Genomic DNA, 21,157 nt, shown 5'->3' on the forward strand with positions numbered 1-21,157 from the left:
TCCAACCATCTAGCATTTTGTGCAGTCCATCGGGTCCTAGCTTGTCCGAGAACCATTTAATGTAAGGACCCGGTAGACCGTTCATCGCGTCGAAACATAAGCACGTATCCTCGATGATCACCGGACCTTTTACGATTTCATACGCTGCACGACATTTTGCTATGCTTATATCATCCGCATCCCCTTGATATTCCGCTAGATCAATGTCTTTGTTTATGATCTCACGGGGAAAATTCTTCCCCAATATTGATACGACCTCTTCTAGTTTCTTTATATTTCCAGTCACGAAGACGAGTGGTTTCCCCATTTTCTGTAACAAACAAAAACCAAAAACTCTTTTTCAATCAGACGTTCGCTTAAAAAGTAACAAGCGATTCTTTTGGATTTTATACTGGCACAGGGAAAATGTAGGATCTCGTCGTGATCTAGTCTTTTTACGCTCAGACGTACCGAGACCACGAAGCTATCAGAGACCGATGGGATTGTACTCCAAAACTGCACGCGTCCTCGAAATATTTTATTTAATGTTGCACTATTCGGAAGATTACGCGTCCGCTCTCTTCCAGTCCTGTGCTCAGACTGCCCGGTCAGGCCAGCCAGCCCAAGAGTGGCGCATTCTCGAAGCTTCGGAGCGCGTCGTTCCGGCAAAAGTATAGTGGCGCCATCTGTACAGTAGCGTTCTCGAACGTAACTATTGTATTTTCATCGTTCGGCCACGCTACGCTTCGCTACTCTTCAGAGGTGAGAGAAATATAAATAGGAATAAAAACTGAAACAAATTTGCACAATTTTTTTTTTCATTTTAAACTTTTATAGGCCCCCGAGGATTGGAGGCTACACTGGTGAACGTTTACGGAAGCGTGTGAAGTAAATGCAACATGAAGCGTTAAGGCGCATGTGCATGTCAATTCTTGTCCTCTCTAACGCCGATCGCCATTGGCTCGTGCGATTCAGAGGGGGAAACGACTATTGAGAGAAAAACTTTCGGTGTTAGGGATAGATATAGTTAATAGGTATAAAGATAGAGAGAACGGGAGACCCAGAGATAGAGTGATTAATAAAGAGACAAAGATAGATATAGAAGCGAAGTAAGAAAAAGATAGTGAGAGAGGGATAGAAAGAAATAGAGAGATAGAAAGATAGATAGATATCGGGAGTTAGAGGGATAACAAAATAGAACGAATTAAGAGATACAAAAATCGAAAGATAGAGAGAGATGGAAAGAAAGAGAGAGAGAGAGGGAGACAGACAGACAGTGAAAGAGAGAGAGAGGGAGAGAAAGAGAAAGATAGAGAGACGGCGAGAGAGAGAGAGAAAGAGAGAGAGAAAGAGAGAGAGAGGGACAGAGAGAGAGAGAGAGAGACGGTGAGAGAGAGAGAGACGGTGAGCGAGAGAGACGGTGAGAGATGGTAGGTAGTGGTAAGGTGACAGAAAAAGATAGAGAGAAAGGGAAATGCAAAGATGGAAAAAGAGAAATGAAGTGACGAAGAGAGATAACAAAGCGAAGTTAGAAAGAGATAGTTAGAGTGGGATAGAAAAAGATAGAAATTTAGAAAGATAGATAGATATATAGAGGAATAACGAAATAGAGCGAATTGATACATAGAGAAATGGAAAGATGGAGAGAGAAGGAGAGAGACAGCGAAAAAGAGTGAGAAAGAGAGAGGTTCGAGGGATTGAATAAATAAGCCGTTAAAATAATGATCGTGTTTGAAAATGAAATTTTAATGATGGTACATTTGTTTAACATATAATATGTAAAAAATTAATTGCAATGTACGAGAGTTTCTTTGCCGTTAAAATAATCCTTCATTTTTTCTAATGCTCGGTGTCTGTGTGAGATTTCATTTTTTACCGATTTCGGTAATTCTGCATAAGTTTGGTCGTAACCGTCTGGAAGAAAAATGGGATCCCAACCGAAGTCCCGGGGACCTTTTGGACTGACGATTGTTCCTCTTGTACGACCTTTGAAAAGGATGACAGATCCGTCCGAGTCTCCGTTCGTGTAAGCAAACGTGCATATTGCTTCAGCACCTTTATCCTTCCAACCATCTAGCATTTTGTGCAGTCCATCGGGTCCTAGCTTGTCCGAGAACCATTTAATGTAAGGACCCGGTAGACCGTTCATCGCGTCGAAACATAAGCACGTATCCTCGATGATCACCGGACCTTTTACGATTTCATACGCTGCACGACATTTTGCTATGCTTATATCATCCGCATCCCCTTGATATTCCGCTAGATCAATGTCTTTGTTTATGATCTCACGGGGAAAATTCTTCCCCAATATTGATACGACCTCTTCTAGTTTCTTTATATTTCCAGTCACGAAGACGAGTGGTTTCCACATTTTCTGTAACAAACAAAAACTAAAAACTCTTTTTCAATCAGACGTTCGCTTAAAAAGTAACAAGCGATTCTTTTGGATTTTATACTGGCACAGGGAAAATGTAGGATCTCGTCGTGATCTAGTCTTTTTACGCTCAGACGTACCGAGACCACGAAGCTATCAGAGACCGATGGGATTGTACTCCAAAACTGCACGCGTCCTCGAAATATTTTATTTAATGTTGCACTATTCGGAAGATTACGCGTCCGCTCTCTTCCAGTCCTGTGCTCAGACTGCCCGGTCAGGCCAGCCAGCCCAAGAGTGGCGCATTCTCGAAGCTTCGGAGCGCGTCGTTCCGGCAAAAGTATAGTGGCGCCATCTGTACAGTAGCGTTCTCGAACGTAACTATTGTATTTTCATCGTTCGGCCACGCTACGCTTCGCTACTCTTCAGAGGTGAGAGAAATATAAATAGAAATAAAAACTGAAACAAATTTGCACAATTTTTTTTTTCATTTTAAACTTTTATAGGCCCCCGAGGATTGGAGGCTACACTGGTGAACGTTTACGGAAGCGTGTGAAGTAAATGCAACATGAAGCGTTAAGGCGCATGTGCATGTCAATTCTTGTCCTCTCTAACGCCGATCGCCATTGGCTCGTGCGATTCAGAGGGGGAAACGACTATTGAGAGAAAAACTTTCGGTGTTAGGGATAGATATAGTTAATAGGTATAAAGATAGAGAGAACGGGAGACGCAGAGATAGAGTGATTAATAAAGAGACAAAGATAGATATAGAAGCGAAGTAAGAAAAAGATAGTGAGAGAGGGATAGAAAGAAATAGAGAGATAGAAAGATAGATAGATATCGGGAGTTAGAGGGATAACAAAATAGAACGAATTAAGAGATACAAAAATCGAAAGATAGAGAGAGATGGAAAGAAAGAGAGAGAGAGAGGGAGACAGACAGACAGTGAAAGAGAGAGAGAGGGAGAGAAAGAGAAAGATAGAGAGACGGCGAGAGAGAGAGAGAAAGAGAGAGAGAAAGAGAGAGAGAGGGACAGAGAGAGAGAGAGAGAGAGAGAGACGTTGAGAGAGAGAGAGACGGTGAGCGAGAGAGACGGTGAGAGATGGTAGTTAGTGGTAAGGTGACAGAAAAAGATAGAGAGAAAGGGAAATGCAAAGATGGAAAAAGAGAAACGAAGTGACGAAGAGAGATAACCAAGCGAAGTTAGAAAGAGATAGTTAGAGTGGGATAGAAAAAGATAGAAATTTAGAAAGATAGATAGATATATAGAGGAATAACGAAATAGAGCGAATTGATACATAGAGAAATGGAAAGATGGAGAGAGATGGAGAGAGACAGCGAAAAAGAGTGAGAAAGAGAGAGGTTCGAGGGATTGAATAAATAAGCCGTTAAAATAATGATCGTGTTTGAAAATGAAATTTTAATGATGGTACATTTGTTTAACATATAATATGTAAAAAATTAATTGCAATGTACGAGAGTTTCTTTGCCGTTAAAATAATTCTTCAATTTTTCTAATGCTCGGTGTCTGTGTGAGATTTCATTTTTTACCGATTTCGGTAATTCTGCATAAGTTTGGTCGTAACCGTCTGGAAGAAAAATGGGATCCCAACCGAAGTCCCGGGGACCTTTTGGACTGACGATTGTTCCTCTTGTACGACCTTTGAAAAGGATGACAGATCCGTCCGAGTCTCCGTTCGTGTAAGCAAACGTGCATATTGCTTCAGCACCTTTATCCTTCCAACCATCTAGCATTTTGTGCAGTCCATCGGGTCCTAGCTTGTCCGAGAACCATTTAATGTAAGGACCCGGTAGACCGTTCATCGCGTCGAAACATAAGCACGTATCCTCGATGATCACCGGACCTTTTACGATTTCATACGCTGCACGACATTTTGCTATGCTTATATCATCCGCATCCCCTTGATATTCCGCTAGATCAATGTCTTTGTTTATGATCTCACGGGGAAAATTCTTCCCCAATATTGATACGACCTCTTCTAGTTTCTTTATATTTCCAGTCACGAAGACGAGTGGTTTCCCCATTTTCTGTAACAAACAAAAACCAAAAACTCTTTTTCAATCAGACGTTCGCTTAAAAAGTAACAAGCGATTCTTTTGGATTTTATACTGGCACAGGGAAAATGTAGGATCTCGTCGTGATCTAGTCTTTTTACGCTCAGACGTACCGAGACCACGAAGCTATCAGAGACCGATGGGATTGTACTCCAAAACTGCACGCGTCCTCGAAATATTTTATTTAATGTTGCACTATTCGGAAGATTACGCGTCCGCTCTCTTCCAGTCCTGTGCTCAGACTGCCCGGTCAGGCCAGCCAGCCCAAGAGTGGCGCATTCTCGAAGCTTCGGAGCGCGTCGTTCCGGCAAAAGTATAGTGGCGCCATCTGTACAGTAGCGTTCTCGAACGTAACTATTGTATTTTCATCGTTCGGCCACGCTACGCTTCGCTACTCTTCAGAGGTGAGAGAAATATAAATAGGAATAAAAACTGAAACAAATTTGCACAATTTTTTTTTTCATTTTAAACTTTTATAGGCCCCCGAGGATTGGAGGCTACACTGGTGAACGTTTACGGAAGCGTGTGAAGTAAATGCAACATGAAGCGTTAAGGCGCATGTGCATGTCAATTCTTGTCCTCTCTAACGCCGATCGCCATTGGCTCGTGCGATTCAGAGGGGGAAACGACTATTGAGAGAAAAACTTTCGGTGTTAGGGATAGATATAGTTAATAGGTATAAAGATAGAGAGAACGGGAGACCCAGAGATAGAGTGATTAATAAAGAGACAAAGATAGATATAGAAGCGAAGTAAGAAAAAGATAGTGAGAGAGGGATAGAAAGAAATAGAGAGATAGAAAGATAGATAGATATCGGGAGTTAGAGGGATAACAAAATAGAACGAATTAAGAGATACAAAAATCGAAAGATAGAGAGAGATGGAAAGAAAGAGAGAGAGAGAGGGAGACAGACAGACAGTGAAAGAGAGAGAGAGGGAGAGAAAGAGAAAGATAGAGAGACGGCGAGAGAGAGAGAGAAAGAGAGAGAGAAAGAGAGAGAGAGGGACAGAGAGAGAGAGAGAGAGACGGTGAGAGAGAGAGAGACGGTGAGCGAGAGAGACGGTGAGAGATGGTAGGTAGTGGTAAGGTGACAGAAAAAGATAGAGAGAAAGGGAAATGCAAAGATGGAAAAAGAGAAATGAAGTGACGAAGAGAGATAACAAAGCGAAGTTAGAAAGAGATAGTTAGAGTGGGATAGAAAAAGATAGAAATTTAGAAAGATAGATAGATATATAGAGGAATAACGAAATAGAGCGAATTGATACATAGAGAAATGGAAAGATGGAGAGAGAAGGAGAGAGACAGCGAAAAAGAGTGAGAAAGAGAGAGGTTCGAGGGATTGAATAAATAAGCCGTTAAAATAATGATCGTGTTTGAAAATGAAATTTTAATGATGGTACATTTGTTTAACATATAATATGTAAAAAATTAATTGCAATGTACGAGAGTTTCTTTGCCGTTAAAATAATCCTTCATTTTTTCTAATGCTCGGTGTCTGTGTGAGATTTCATTTTTTACCGATTTCGGTAATTCTGCATAAGTTTGGTCGTAACCGTCTGGAAGAAAAATGGGATCCCAACCGAAGTCCCGGGGACCTTTTGGACTGACGATTGTTCCTCTTGTACGACCTTTGAAAAGGATGACAGATCCGTCCGAGTCTCCGTTCGTGTAAGCAAACGTGCATATTGCTTCAGCACCTTTATCCTTCCAACCATCTAGCATTTTGTGCAGTCCATCGGGTCCTAGCTTGTCCGAGAACCATTTAATGTAAGGACCCGGTAGACCGTTCATCGCGTCGAAACATAAGCACGTATCCTCGATGATCACCGGACCTTTTACGATTTCATACGCTGCACGACATTTTGCTATGCTTATATCATCCGCATCCCCTTGATATTCCGCTAGATCAATGTCTTTGTTTATGATCTCACGGGGAAAATTCTTCCCCAATATTGATACGACCTCTTCTAGTTTCTTTATATTTCCAGTCACGAAGACGAGTGGTTTCCACATTTTCTGTAACAAACAAAAACTAAAAACTCTTTTTCAATCAGACGTTCGCTTAAAAAGTAACAAGCGATTCTTTTGGATTTTATACTGGCACAGGGAAAATGTAGGATCTCGTCGTGATCTAGTCTTTTTACGCTCAGACGTACCGAGACCACGAAGCTATCAGAGACCGATGGGATTGTACTCCAAAACTGCACGCGTCCTCGAAATATTTTATTTAATGTTGCACTATTCGGAAGATTACGCGTCCGCTCTCTTCCAGTCCTGTGCTCAGACTGCCCGGTCAGGCCAGCCAGCCCAAGAGTGGCGCATTCTCGAAGCTTCGGAGCGCGTCGTTCCGGCAAAAGTATAGTGGCGCCATCTGTACAGTAGCGTTCTCGAACGTAACTATTGTATTTTCATCGTTCGGCCACGCTACGCTTCGCTACTCTTCAGAGGTGAGAGAAATATAAATAGAAATAAAAACTGAAACAAATTTGCACAATTTTTTTTTTCATTTTAAACTTTTATAGGCCCCCGAGGATTGGAGGCTACACTGGTGAACGTTTACGGAAGCGTGTGAAGTAAATGCAACATGAAGCGTTAAGGCGCATGTGCATGTCAATTCTTGTCCTCTCTAACGCCGATCGCCATTGGCTCGTGCGATTCAGAGGGGGAAACGACTATTGAGAGAAAAACTTTCGGTGTTAGGGATAGATATAGTTAATAGGTATAAAGATAGAGAGAACGGGAGACGCAGAGATAGAGTGATTAATAAAGAGACAAAGATAGATATAGAAGCGAAGTAAGAAAAAGATAGTGAGAGAGGGATAGAAAGAAATAGAGAGATAGAAAGATAGATAGATATCGGGAGTTAGAGGGATAACAAAATAGAACGAATTAAGAGATACAAAAATCGAAAGATAGAGAGAGATGGAAAGAAAGAGAGAGAGAGAGGGAGACAGACAGACAGTGAAAGAGAGAGAGAGGGAGAGAAAGAGAAAGATAGAGAGACGGCGAGAGAGAGAGAGAAAGAGAGAGAGAAAGAGAGAGAGAGGGACAGAGAGAGAGAGAGAGAGAGAGAGACGTTGAGAGAGAGAGAGACGGTGAGCGAGAGAGACGGTGAGAGATGGTAGTTAGTGGTAAGGTGACAGAAAAAGATAGAGAGAAAGGGAAATGCAAAGATGGAAAAAGAGAAACGAAGTGACGAAGAGAGATAACCAAGCGAAGTTAGAAAGAGATAGTTAGAGTGGGATAGAAAAAGATAGAAATTTAGAAAGATAGATAGATATATAGAGGAATAACGAAATAGAGCGAATTGATACATAGAGAAATGGAAAGATGGAGAGAGATGGAGAGAGACAGCGAAAAAGAGTGAGAAAGAGAGAGGTTCGAGGGATTGAATAAATAAGCCGTTAAAATAATGATCGTGTTTGAAAATGAAATTTTAATGATGGTACATTTGTTTAACATATAATATGTAAAAAATTAATTGCAATGTACGAGAGTTTCTTTGCCGTTAAAATAATTCTTCAATTTTTCTAATGCTCGGTGTCTGTGTGAGATTTCATTTTTTACCGATTTCGGTAATTCTGCATAAGTTTGGTCGTAACCGTCTGGAAGAAAAATGGGATCCCAACCGAAGTCCCGGGGACCTTTTGGACTGACGATTGTTCCTCTTGTACGACCTTTGAAAAGGATGACAGATCCGTCCGAGTCTCCGTTCGTGTAAGCAAACGTGCATATTGCTTCAGCACCTTTATCCTTCCAACCATCTAGCATTTTGTGCAGTCCATCGGGTCCTAGCTTGTCCGAGAACCATTTAATGTAAGGACCCGGTAGACCGTTCATCGCGTCGAAACATAAGCACGTATCCTCGATGATCACCGGACCTTTTACGATTTCATACGCTGCACGACATTTTGCTATGCTTATATCATCCGCATCCCCTTGATATTCCGCTAGATCAATGTCTTTGTTTATGATCTCACGGGGAAAATTCTTCCCCAATATTGATACGACCTCTTCTAGTTTCTTTATATTTCCAGTCACGAAGACGAGTGGTTTCCCCATTTTCTGTAACAAACAAAAACCAAAAACTCTTTTTCAATCAGACGTTCGCTTAAAAAGTAACAAGCGATTCTTTTGGATTTTATACTGGCACAGGGAAAATGTAGGATCTCGTCGTGATCTAGTCTTTTTACGCTCAGACGTACCGAGACCACGAAGCTATCAGAGACCGATGGGATTGTACTCCAAAACTGCACGCGTCCTCGAAATATTTTATTTAATGTTGCACTATTCGGACGATTACGCGTCCGCTCTCTTCCAGTCCTGTGCTCAGACTGCCCGGTCAGGCCAGCCAGCCCAAGAGTGGCGCATTCTCGAAGCTTCGGAGCGCGTCGTTCCGGCAAAAGTATAGTGGCGCCATCTGTACAGTAGCGTTCTCGAACGTAACTATTGTATTTTCATCGTTCGGCCACGCTACGCTTCGCTACTCTTCAGAGGTGAGAGAAATATAAATAGGAATAAAAACTGAAACAAATTTGCACAATTTTTTTTTTCATTTTAAACTTTTATAGGCCCCCGAGGATTGGAGGCTACACTGGTGAACGTTTACGGAAGCGTGTGAAGTAAGTGCAACATGAAGCGTTAAGGCGCATGTGCATGTCAATTCTTGTCCTCTCTAACGCCGATCGCCATTGGCTCGTGCGATTCAGAGGGGGAAACGACTATTGAGAGAAAAACTTTCGGTGTTAGGGATAGATATAGTTAATAGGTATAAAGATAGAGAGAACGGGAGACGCAGAGATAGAGTGATTAATAAAGAGACAAAGATAGATATAGAAGCGAAGTAAGAAAAAGATAGTGAGAGAGGGATAGAAAGAAATAGAGAGATAGGAAGATAGATAGATATCGGGAGTTAGAGGGATAACAAAATAGAACGAATTAAGAGATACAAAAATCGAAAGATAGAGAGAGATGGAAAGAAAGAGAGAGAGAGAGGGAGACAGACAGACAGTGAAAGAGAGAGAGAGGGAGAGAAAGAGAAAGATAGAGAGACGGCGAGAGAGAGAAAGAGAGAGAGAGGGACAGAGAGAGAGAGAGAGAGAGAGAGACGGTGAGAGAGAGAGAGAGACGGTGAGCGAGAGAGACGGTGAGAGATGGTAGGTAGTGGTAAGGTGACAGAAAAAGATAGAGAGAAAGGGAAATGCAAAGATGGAAAAAGAGAAATGAAGTGACGAAGAGAGATAACAAAGCGAAGTTAGAAAGAGATAGTTAGAGTGGGATAGAAAAAGATAGAAATTTAGAAAGATAGATAGATATATAGAGGAATAACGAAATAGAGCGAATTGATACATAGAGAAATGGAAAGATGGAGAGAGAAGGAGAGAGACAGCGAAAAAGAGTGAGAAAGAGAGAGGTTCGAGGGATTGAATAAATAAGCCGTTAAAATAATGATCGTGTTTGAAAATGAAATTTTAATGATGGTACATTTGTTTAACATATAATATGTAAAAAATTAATTGCAATGTACGAGAGTTTCTTTGCCGTTAAAATAATCCTTCATTTTTTCTAATGCTCGGTGTCTGTGTGAGATTTCATTTTTTACCGATTTCGGTAATTCTGCATAAGTTTGGTCGTAACCGTCTGGAAGAAAAATGGGATCCCAACCGAAGTCCCGGGGACCTTTTGGACTGACGATTGTTCCTCTTGTACGACCTTTGAAAAGGATGACAGATCCGTCCGAGTCTCCGTTCGTGTAAGCAAACGTGCATATTGCTTCAGCACCTTTATCCTTCCAACCATCTAGCATTTTGTGCAGTCCATCGGGTCCTAGCTTGTCCGAGAACCATTTAATGTAAGGACCCGGTAGACCGTTCATCGCGTCGAAACATAAGCACGTATCCTCGATGATCACCGGACCTTTTACGATTTCATACGCTGCACGACATTTTGCTATGCTTATATCATCCGCATCCCCTTGATATTCCGCTAGATCAATGTCTTTGTTTATGATCTCACGGGGAAAATTCTTCCCCAATATTGATACGACCTCTTCTAGTTTCTTTATATTTCCAGTCACGAAGACGAGTGGTTTCCCCATTTTCTGTAACAAACAAAAACCAAAAACTCTTTTTCAATCAGACGTTCGCTTAAAAAGTAACAAGCGATTCTTTTGGATTTTATACTGGCACAGGGAAAATGTAGGATCTCGTCGTGATCTAGTCTTTTTACGCTCAGACGTACCGAGACCACGAAGCTATCAGAGACCGATGGGATTGTACTCCAAAACTGCACGCGTCCTCGAAATATTTTATTTAATGTTGCACTATTCGGACGATTACGCGTCCGCTCTCTTCCAGTCCTGTGCTCAGACTGCCCGGTCAGGCCAGCCAGCCCAAGAGTGGCGCATTCTCGAAGCTTCGGAGCGCGTCGTTCCGGCAAAAGTATAGTGGCGCCATCTGTACAGTAGCGTTCTCGAACGTAACTATTGTATTTTCATCGTTCGGCCACGCTACGCTTCGCTACTCTTCAGAGGTGAGAGAAATATAAATAGGAATAAAAACTGAAACAAATTTGCACAATTTTTTTTTTCATTTTAAACTTTTATAGGCCCCCGAGGATTGGAGGCTACACTGGTGAACGTTTACGGAAGCGTGTGAAGTAAGTGCAACATGAAGCGTTAAGGCGCATGTGCATGTCAATTCTTGTCCTCTCTAACGCCGATCGCCATTGGCTCGTGCGATTCAGAGGGGGAAACGACTATTGAGAGAAAAACTTTCGGTGTTAGGGATAGATATAGTTAATAGGTATAAAGATAGAGAGAACGGGAGACGCAGAGATAGAGTGATTAATAAAGAGACAAAGATAGATATAGAAGCGAAGTAAGAAAAATATAGTGAGAGAGGGATAGATAGAAATAGAGAGATAGAAAGATAGATAGATATCGGGAGTTAGAGGGATAACAAAATAGAACGAATTAAGAGATACAAAAATCGAAAGATAGAGAGAGATGGAAAGAAAGAGAGAGAGGGAGACAGACAGACAGTGAAAGAGAGAGAGAGGAGAGAGAGAGAGAGAGAGAGAGAGAGAGAGAGAGAGAGAGAGAGAGAGAGAGAGAGAGAGAGAGAGACGGTGAGAGAGAGAGAGACGGTGAGCGAGAGAGACGGTGAGAGATGGTAGGTAGTGGTAAGGTGACAGAAAAAGATAGAGAGAAAGGGAAATGCAAAGATGGAAAAAGAGAAATGAAGTGACGAAGAGAGATAACAAAGCGAAGTTAGAAAGAGATAGTTAGAGTGGGATAGAAAAAGATAGAAATTTAGAAAGATAGATAGATATATAGAGGAATAACGAAATAGAGCGAATTGATACATAGAGAAATGGAAAGATGGAGAGAGATGGAGAGAGACAGCGAAAAAGAGTGAGAAAGAGAGAGGTTCGAGGGATTGAATAAATAAGCCGTTAAAATAATGATCGTGTTTGAAAATGAAATTTTAATGATGGTACATTTGTTTAACATATAATATGTAAAAAATTAATTGCAATGTACGAGAGTTTCTTTGCCGTTAAAATAATTCTTCAATTTTTCTAATGCTCGGTGTCTGTGTGAGATTTCATTTTTTACCGATTTCGGTAATTCTGCATAAGTTTGGTCGTAACCGTCTGGAAGAAAAATGGGATCCCAACCGAAGTCCCGGGGACCTTTTGGACTGACGATTGTTCCTCTTGTACGACCTTTGAAAAGGATGACAGATCCGTCCGAGTCTCCGTTCGTGTAAGCAAACGTGCATATTGCTTCAGCACCTTTATCCTTCCAACCATCTAGCATTTTGTGCAGTCCATCGGGTCCTAGCTTGTCCGAGAACCATTTAATGTAAGGACCCGGTAGACCGTTCATCGCGTCGAAACATAAGCACGTATCCTCGATGATCACCGGACCTTTTACGATTTCATACGCTGCACGACATTTTGCTATGCTTATATCATCCGCATCCCCTTGATATTCCGCTAGATCAATGTCTTTGTTTATGATCTCACGGGGAAAATTCTTCCCCAATATTGATACGACCTCTTCTAGTTTCTTTATATTTCCAGTCACGAAGACGAGTGGTTTCCCCATTTTCTGTAACAAACAAAAACCAAAAACTCTTTTTCAATCAGACGTTCGCTTAAAAAGTAACAAGCGATTCTTTTGGATTTTATACTGGCACAGGGAAAATGTAGGATCTCGTCGTGATCTAGTCTTTTTACGCTCAGACGTACCGAGACCACGAAGCTATCAGAGACCGATGGGATTGTACTCCAAAACTGCACGCGTCCTCGAAATATTTTATTTAATGTTGCACTATTCGGAAGATTACGCGTCCGCTCTCTTCCAGTCCTGTGCTCAGACTGCCCGGTCAGGCCAGCCAGCCCAAGAGTGGCGCATTCTCGAAGCTTCGGAGCGCGTCGTTCCGGCAAAAGTATAGTGGCGCCATCTGTACAGTAGCGTTCTCGAACGTAACTATTGTATTTTCATCGTTCGGCCACGCTACGCTTCGCTACTCTTCAGAGGTGAGAGAAATATAAATAGGAATAAAAACTGAAACAAATTTGCACAATTTTTTTTTTCATTTTAAACTTTTATAGGCCCCCGAGGATTGGAGGCTACACTGGTGAACGTTTACGGAAGCGTGTGAAGTAAATGCAACATGAAGCGTTAAGGCGCATGTGCATGTCAATTCTTGTCCTCTCTAACGCCGATCGCCATTGGCTCGTGCGATTCAGAGGGGGAAACGACTATTGAGAGAAAAACTTTCGGTGTTAGGGATAGATATAGTTAATAGGTATAAAGATAGAGAGAACGGGAGACGCAGAGATAGAGTGATTAATAAAGAGACAAAGATAGATATAGAAGCGAAGTAAGAAAAAGATAGTGAGAGAGGGATAGAAAGAAATAGAGAGATAGGAAGATAGATAGATATCGGGAGTTAGAGGGATAACAAAATAGAACGAATTAAGAGATACAAAAATCGAAAGATAGAGAGAGATGGAAAGAAAGAGAGAGAGAGAGGGAGACAGACAGACAGTGAAAGAGAGAGAGAGGGAGAGAAAGAGAAAGATAGAGAGACGGCGAGAGAGAGAAAGAGAGAGAGAGGGACAGAGAGAGAGAGAGAGAGAGAGACGGTGAGAGAGAGAGAGAGACGGTGAGCGAGAGAGACGGTGAGAGATGGTAGGTAGTGGTAAGGTGACAGAAAAAGATAGAGAGAAAGGGAAATGCAAAGATGGAAAAAGAGAAATGAAGTGACGAAGAGAGATAACAAAGCGAAGTTAGAAAGAGATAGTTAGAGTGGGATAGAAAAAGATAGAAATTTAGAAAGATAGATAGATATATAGAGGAATAACGAAATAGAGCGAATTGATACATAGAGAAATGGAAAGATGGAGAGAGAAGGAGAGAGACAGCGAAAAAGAGTGAGAAAGAGAGAGGTTCGAGGGATTGAATAAATAAGCCGTTAAAATAATGATCGTGTTTGAAAATGAAATTTTAATGATGGTACATTTGTTTAACATATAATATGTAAAAAATTAATTGCAATGTACGAGAGTTTCTTTGCCGTTAAAATAATCCTTCATTTTTTCTAATGCTCGGTGTCTGTGTGAGATTTCATTTTTTACCGATTTCGGTAATTCTGCATAAGTTTGGTCGTAACCGTCTGGAAGAAAAATGGGATCCCAACCGAAGTCCCGGGGACCTTTTGGACTGACGATTGTTCCTCTTGTACGACCTTTGAAAAGGATGACAGATCCGTCCGAGTCTCCGTTCGTGTAAGCAAACGTGCATATTGCTTCAGCACCTTTATCCTTCCAACCATCTAGCATTTTGTGCAGTCCATCGGGTCCTAGCTTGTCCGAGAACCATTTAATGTAAGGACCCGGTAGACCGTTCATCGCGTCGAAACATAAGCACGTATCCTCGATGATCACCGGACCTTTTACGATTTCATACGCTGCACGACATTTTGCTATGCTTATATCATCCGCATCCCCTTGATATTCCGCTAGATCAATGTCTTTGTTTATGATCTCACGGGGAAAATTCTTCCCCAATATTGATACGACCTCTTCTAGTTTCTTTATATTTCCAGTCACGAAGACGAGTGGTTTCCCCATTTTCTGTAACAAACAAAAACCAAAAACTCTTTTTCAATCAGACGTTCGCTTAAAAAGTAACAAGCGATTCTTTTGGATTTTATACTGGCACAGGGAAAATGTAGGATCTCGTCGTGATCTAGTCTTTTTACGCTCAGACGTACCGAGACCACGAAGCTATCAGAGACCGATGGGATTGTACTCCAAAACTGCACGCGTCCTCGAAATATTTTATTTAATGTTGCACTATTCGGAAGATTACGCGTCCGCTCACTTCCAGTCCTGTGCTCAGACTGCCCGGTCAGGCCAGCCAGCCCAAGAGTGGCGCATTCTCGAAGCTTCGGAGCGCGTCGTTCCGGCAAAAGTATAGTGGCGCCATCTGTACAGTAGCGTTCTCGAACGTAACTATTGTATTTTCATCGTTCGGCCACGCTACGCTTCGCTACTCTTCAGAGGTGAGAGAAATATAAATAGGAATAAAAACTGAAACAAATTTGCACAATTTTTTTTTTCATTTTAAACTTTTATAGGCCCCCGAGGATTGGAGGCTACACTGGTGAACGTTTACGGAAGCGTGTGAAGTAAGTGCAACATGAAGCGTTAAGGCGCATGTGCATGTCAATTCTTGTCCTCTCTAACGCCGATCGCCATTGGCTCGTGCGATTCAGAGGGGGAAACGACTATTGAGAGAAAAACTTTCGGTGTTAGGGATAGATATAGTTAATAGGTATAAAGATAGAGAGAACGGGAGACGCAGAGATAGAGTGATTAATAAAGAGACAAAGATAGATATAGAAGCGAAGTAAGAAAAAGATAGTGAGAGAGGGATAGAAAGAAATAGAGAGATAGAAAGATAGATAGATATCGGGAGTTAGAGGGATAACAAAATAGAACGAATTAAGAGATACAAAAATCGAAACATAGAGAGAGATGGAAAGAAAGAGAGAGAGAGAGGGAGACAGACAGACAGTGAAAGAGTGAGAGAGGGAGAGAAAGAGAAAGATAGAGAGACGGCGAGAGAGAGAGAGAAAGAGAGAGAGAAAGAGAGAGAGAGGGACAGAGAGAGAGAGAGAGAGAGAGACGGTGAGAGAGAGAGAGACGGTGAGCGAGAGAGACGGTGAGCGAGAGAGACGGTGAGAGAGAGAGAGACGGTGAGAGATGGTAGGTAGTGGTAAGGTGACAGAAAAAGATAGAGAGAAAGGGAAATGCAAAGATGGAAAAAGAGAAACGAAGTGACGAAGAGAGATAACAAAGCGACGTTAGAAAGAGATAGTTAGAGTGGGATAGAAAAAGATAGAAATTTAGAAAGATAGATAGATATATAGAGGAATAACGAAATAGAGCGAATTGATACATAGAGAAATGGAAAGATGGAGAGAGATGGAGAGAGACAGCGAAAAAGAGTGAGAAAGAGAGAGGTTCGAGGGATTGAATAAATAAGCCGTTAAAATAATGATCGTGTTTGAAAATGAAATTTTAATGATGGTACATTTGTTTAACATATAATATGTAAAAAATTAATTGCAATGTACGAGAGTTTCTTTGCCGTTAAAATAATCCTTCAATTTTTCTAATGCTCGGTGTCTGTGTGAGATTTCATTTTTTACCGATTTCAGTAATTCTGCATAAGTTTGGTCGTAACCGTCTGGAAGAAAAATGGGATCCCAACCGAAGTCCCGGGGACCTTTTGGACTGACGATTGTTCCTCTTGTACGACCTTTGAAAAGGATGACAGATCCGTCCGAGTCTCCGTTCGTGTAAGCAAACGTGCATATTGCTTCAGCACCTTTATCCTTCCAACCATCTAGCATTTTGTGCAGTCCATCGGGTCCTAGCTTGTCCGAGAACCATTTAATGTAAGGACCCGGTAGACCGTTCATCGCGTCGAAACATAAGCACGTATCCTCGATGATCACCGGACCTTTTACGATTTCATACGCTGCACGACATTTTGCTATGCTTATATCATCCGCATCCCCTTGATATTCCGCTAGATCAATGTCTTTGTTTATGATCTCACGGGGAAAATTCTTCCCCAATATTGATACGACCTCTTCTAGTTTCTTTATATTTCCAGTCACGAAGACGAGTGGTTTCCCCATTTTCTGTAACAAACAAAAACCAAAAACTCTTTTTCAATCAGACGTTCGCTTAAAAAGTAACAAGCGATTCTTTTGGATTTTATACTGGCACAGGGAAAATGTAGGATCTCGTCGTGATCTAGTCTTTTTACGCTCAGACGTACCGAGACCACGAAGCTATCAGAGACCGATGGGATTGTACTCCAAAACTGCACGCGTCCTCGAAATATTTTATTTAATGTTGCACTATTCGGAAGATTACGCGTCCGCTCTCTTCCAGTCCTGTGCTCAGACTGCCCGGTCAGGCCAGCCAGCCCAAGAGTGGCGCATTCTCGAAGCTTCGGAGCGCGTCGTTCCGGCAAAAGTATAGTGGCGCCATCTGTACAGTAGCGTTCTCGAACGTAACTATTGTATTTTCATCGTTCGGCCACGCTACGCTTCGCTACTCTTCAGAGGTGAGAGAAATATAAATAGGAATAAAAACTGAAACAAATTTGGACAATTTTTTTTTTCATTTTAAACTTTTATAGGCCCCCGAGGATTGGAGGCTACACTGGTGAACGTTTACGGAAGCGTGTGAAGTAAGTGCAACATGAAGCGTTAAGGCGCATGTGCATGTCAATTCTTGTCCTCTCTAACGCCGATCGCCATTGGCTCGTGCGATTCAGAGGGGGAAACGACTATTGAGAGAAGAACTTTCGGTGTTAGGGATAGATATAGTTAATAGGTATAAAGATAGAGAGAACGGGAGACGCAGAGATAGAGTGATTAATAAAGAGACAAAGATAGATATAGAAGCGAAGTAAGAAAAAGATAGTGAGAGAGGGATAGAAAGAAATAGAGAGATAGGAAGATAGATAAATATCGGGAGTTAGAGGGATAACAAAATAGAACGAATTAAGAGATACAAAAATCGAAAGATAGAGAGAGATGGAAAGAAAGAGAGAGAGAGGGAGACAGACAGACAGTGAAAGAGAGAGAGAGGGAGAGAAAGAGACAGATAGAGAGACGGCGAGAGAGAGAGATAAAGAGAGAGAGAAAGAGAGAGAGAGGGACAGAGAGAGAGAGAGAGAGAGAGAGAGAGAGAGACGGTGAGAGAGAGAGAGACGGTGAGAGATGGTAGGTAGTGGTAAGGTGACAGAAAAAGATAGAGAGAAAGGGAAATGCAAAGATGGAAAAAGAGAAACGAAGTGACGAAGAGAGATAACAAAGCGACGTTAGAAAGAGATAGTTAGAGTGGGATAGAAAAAGATAGAAATTTAGAAAGATAGATAGATATATAGAGGAATAACGAAATAGAGCGAATTGATACATAGAGAAATGGAAAGATGGAGAGAGATGGAGAGAGACAGCGAAAAAGAGTGAGAAAGAGAGAGGTTCGAGGGATTGAATAAATAAGCCGTTAAAATAATGATCGTGTTTGAAAATGAAATTTTAATGATGGTACATTTGTTTAACATATAATATGTAAAAAATTAATTGCAATGTACGAGAGTTTCTTTGCCGTTAAAATAATCCTTCAATTTTTCTAATGCTCGGTGTCTGTGTGAGATTTCATTTTTTACCGATTTCGGTAATTCTGCATAAGTTTGGTCGTAACCGTCTGGAAGAAAAATGGGATCCCAACCGAAGTCCCGGGGACCTTTTGGACTGACGATTGTTCCTCTTGTACGACCTTTGAAAAGGATGACAGATCCGTCCGAGTCTCCGTTCGTGTAAGCAAACGTGCATATTGCTTCAGCACCTTTATCCTTCCAACCATCTAGCATTTTGTGCAGTCCATCGGGTCCTAGCTTGTCCGAGAACCATTTAATGTAAGGACCCGGTAGACCGTTCATCGCGTCGAAACATAAGCACGTATCCTCGATGATCACCGGACCTTTTACGATTTCATACGCTGCACGACATTTTGCTATGCTTATATCATCCGCATCCCCTTGATATTCCGCTAGATCAATGTCTTTGTTTATGATCTCACGGGGAAAATTCTTCCCCAATATTGATACGACCTCTTCTAGTTTCTTTATATTTCCAGTCACGAAGACGAGTGGTTTCCCCATTTTCTGTAACAAACAAAAACCAAAAACTCTTTTTCAATCAGACGTTCGCTTAAAAAGTAACAAGCGATTCTTTTGGATTTTATACTGGCACAGGGAAAATGTAGGATCTCGTCGTGATCTAGTCTTTTTACGCTCAGACGTACCGAGACCACGAAGCTATCAGAGACCGATGGGATTGTACTCCAAAACTGCACGCGTCCTCGAAATATTTTATTTAATGTTGCACTATTCGGAAGATTACGCGTCCGCTCTCTTCCAGTCCTGTGCTCAGACTGCCCGGTCAGGCCAGCCAGCCCAAGAGTGGCGCATTCTCGAAGCTTCGGAGCGCGTCGTTCCGGCAAAAGTATAGTGGCGCCATCTGTACAGTAGCGTTCTCGAACGTAACTATTGTATTTTCATCGTTCGGCCACGCTACGCTTCGCTACTCTTCAGAGGTGAGAGAAATATAAATAGGAATAAAAACTGAAACAAATTTGGACAATTTTTTTTTTCATTTTAAACTTTTATAGGCCCCCGAGGATTGGAGGCTACACTGGTGAACGTTTACGGAAGCGTGTGAAGTAAGTGCAACATGAAGCGTTAAGGCGCATGTGCATGTCAATTCTTGTCCTCTCTAACGCCGATCGCCATTGGCTCGTGCGATTCAGAGGGGGAAACGACTATTGAGAGAAGAACTTTCGGTGTTAGGGATAGATATAGTTAATAGGTATAAAGATAGAGAGAACGGGAGACGCAGAGATAGAGTGATTAATAAAGAGACAAAGATAGATATAGAAGCGAAGTAAGAAAAAGATAGTGAGAGAGGGATAGAAAGAAATAGAGAGATAGGAAGATAGATAAATATCGGGAGTTAGAGGGATAACAAAATAGAACGAATTAAGAGATACAAAAATCGAAAGATAGAGAGAGATGGAAAGAAAGAGAGAGAGAGGGAGACAGACAGACAGTGAAAGAGAGAGAGAGGGAGAGAAAGAGAAAGATAGAGAGACGGCGAGAGAGAGAGATAAAGAGAGAGAGAAAGAGAGAGAGAGGGACAGAGAGAGAGAGAGAGAGAGAGAGAGAGAGACGGTGAGAGAGAGAGAGACGGTGAGAGATGGTAGGTAGTGGTAAGGTGACAGAAAAAGATAGAGAGAAAGGGAAATGCAAAGATGGAAAAAGAGAAACGAAGTGACGAAGAGAGATAACAAAGCGACGTTAGAAAGAGATAGTTAGAGTGGGATAGAAAAAGATAGAAATTTAGAAAGATAGATAGATATATAGAGGAATAACGAAATAGAGCGAATTGATACATAGAGAAATGGAAAGATGGAGAGAGATGGAGAGAGACAGCGAAAAAGAGTGAGAAAGAGAGAGGTTCGAGGGATTGAATAAATAAGCCGTTAAAATAATGATCGTGTTTGAAAATGAAATTTTAATGATGGTACATTTGTTTAACATATAATATGTAAAAAATTAATTGCAATGTACGAGAGTTTCTTTGCCGTTAAAATAATCCTTCAATTTTTCTAATGCTCGGTGTCTGTGTGAGATTTCATTTTTTACCGATTTCGGTAATTCTGCATAAGTTTGGTCGTAACCGTCTGGAAGAAAAATGGGATCCCAACCGAAGTCCCGGGGACCTTTTGGACTGACGATTGTTCCTCTTGTACGACCTTTGAAAAGGATGACAGATCCGTCCGAGTCTCCGTTCGTGTAAGCAAACGTGCATATTGCTTCAGCACCTTTATCCTTCCAACCATCTAGCATTTTGTGCAGTCCATCGGGTCCTAGCTTGTCCGAGAACCATTTAATGTAAGGACCCGGTAGACCGTTCATCGCGTCGAAACATAAGCACGTATCCTCGATGATCACCGGACCTTTTACGATTTCATACGCTGCACGACATTTTGCTATGCTTATATCATCCGCATCCCCTTGATATTCCGCTAGATCAATGTCTTTGTTTATGATCTCACGGGGAAAATTCTTCCCCAATATTGATACGACCTCTTCTAGTTTCCTTATATTTCCAGTCACGAAGACGAGTGGTTTCCCCATTTTCTGTAACAAACAAAAACCAAAAACTCTTTTTCAATCAGACGTTCGCTTAAAAAGTAACAAGCGATTCTTTTGGATTTTATACTGGCACAGGGAAAATGTAGGATCTCGTCGTGATCTAGTCTTTTTACGCTCAGACGTACCGAGACCACGAAGCTATCAGAGACCGATGGGATTGTACTCCAAAACTGCACGCGTCCTCGAAATATTTTATTTAATGTTGCACTATTCGGAAGATTACGCGTCCGCTCACTTCCAGTCCTGTGCTCAGACTGCCCGGTCAGGCCAGCCAGCCCAAGAGTGGCGCATTCTCGAAGCTTCGGAGCGCGTCGTTCCGGCAAAAGTATAGTGGCGCCATCTGTACAGTAGCGTTCTCGAACGTAACTATTGTATTTTCATCGTTCGGCCACGCTACGCTTCGCTAC

Source organism: Venturia canescens, unplaced genomic scaffold (assembly GCF_019457755.1).
Source record: "Venturia canescens isolate UGA unplaced genomic scaffold, ASM1945775v1 PGA_scaffold_16__1_contigs__length_574578, whole genome shotgun sequence".
NCBI lineage: Eukaryota > Metazoa > Arthropoda > Insecta > Hymenoptera > Ichneumonidae > Venturia > Venturia canescens.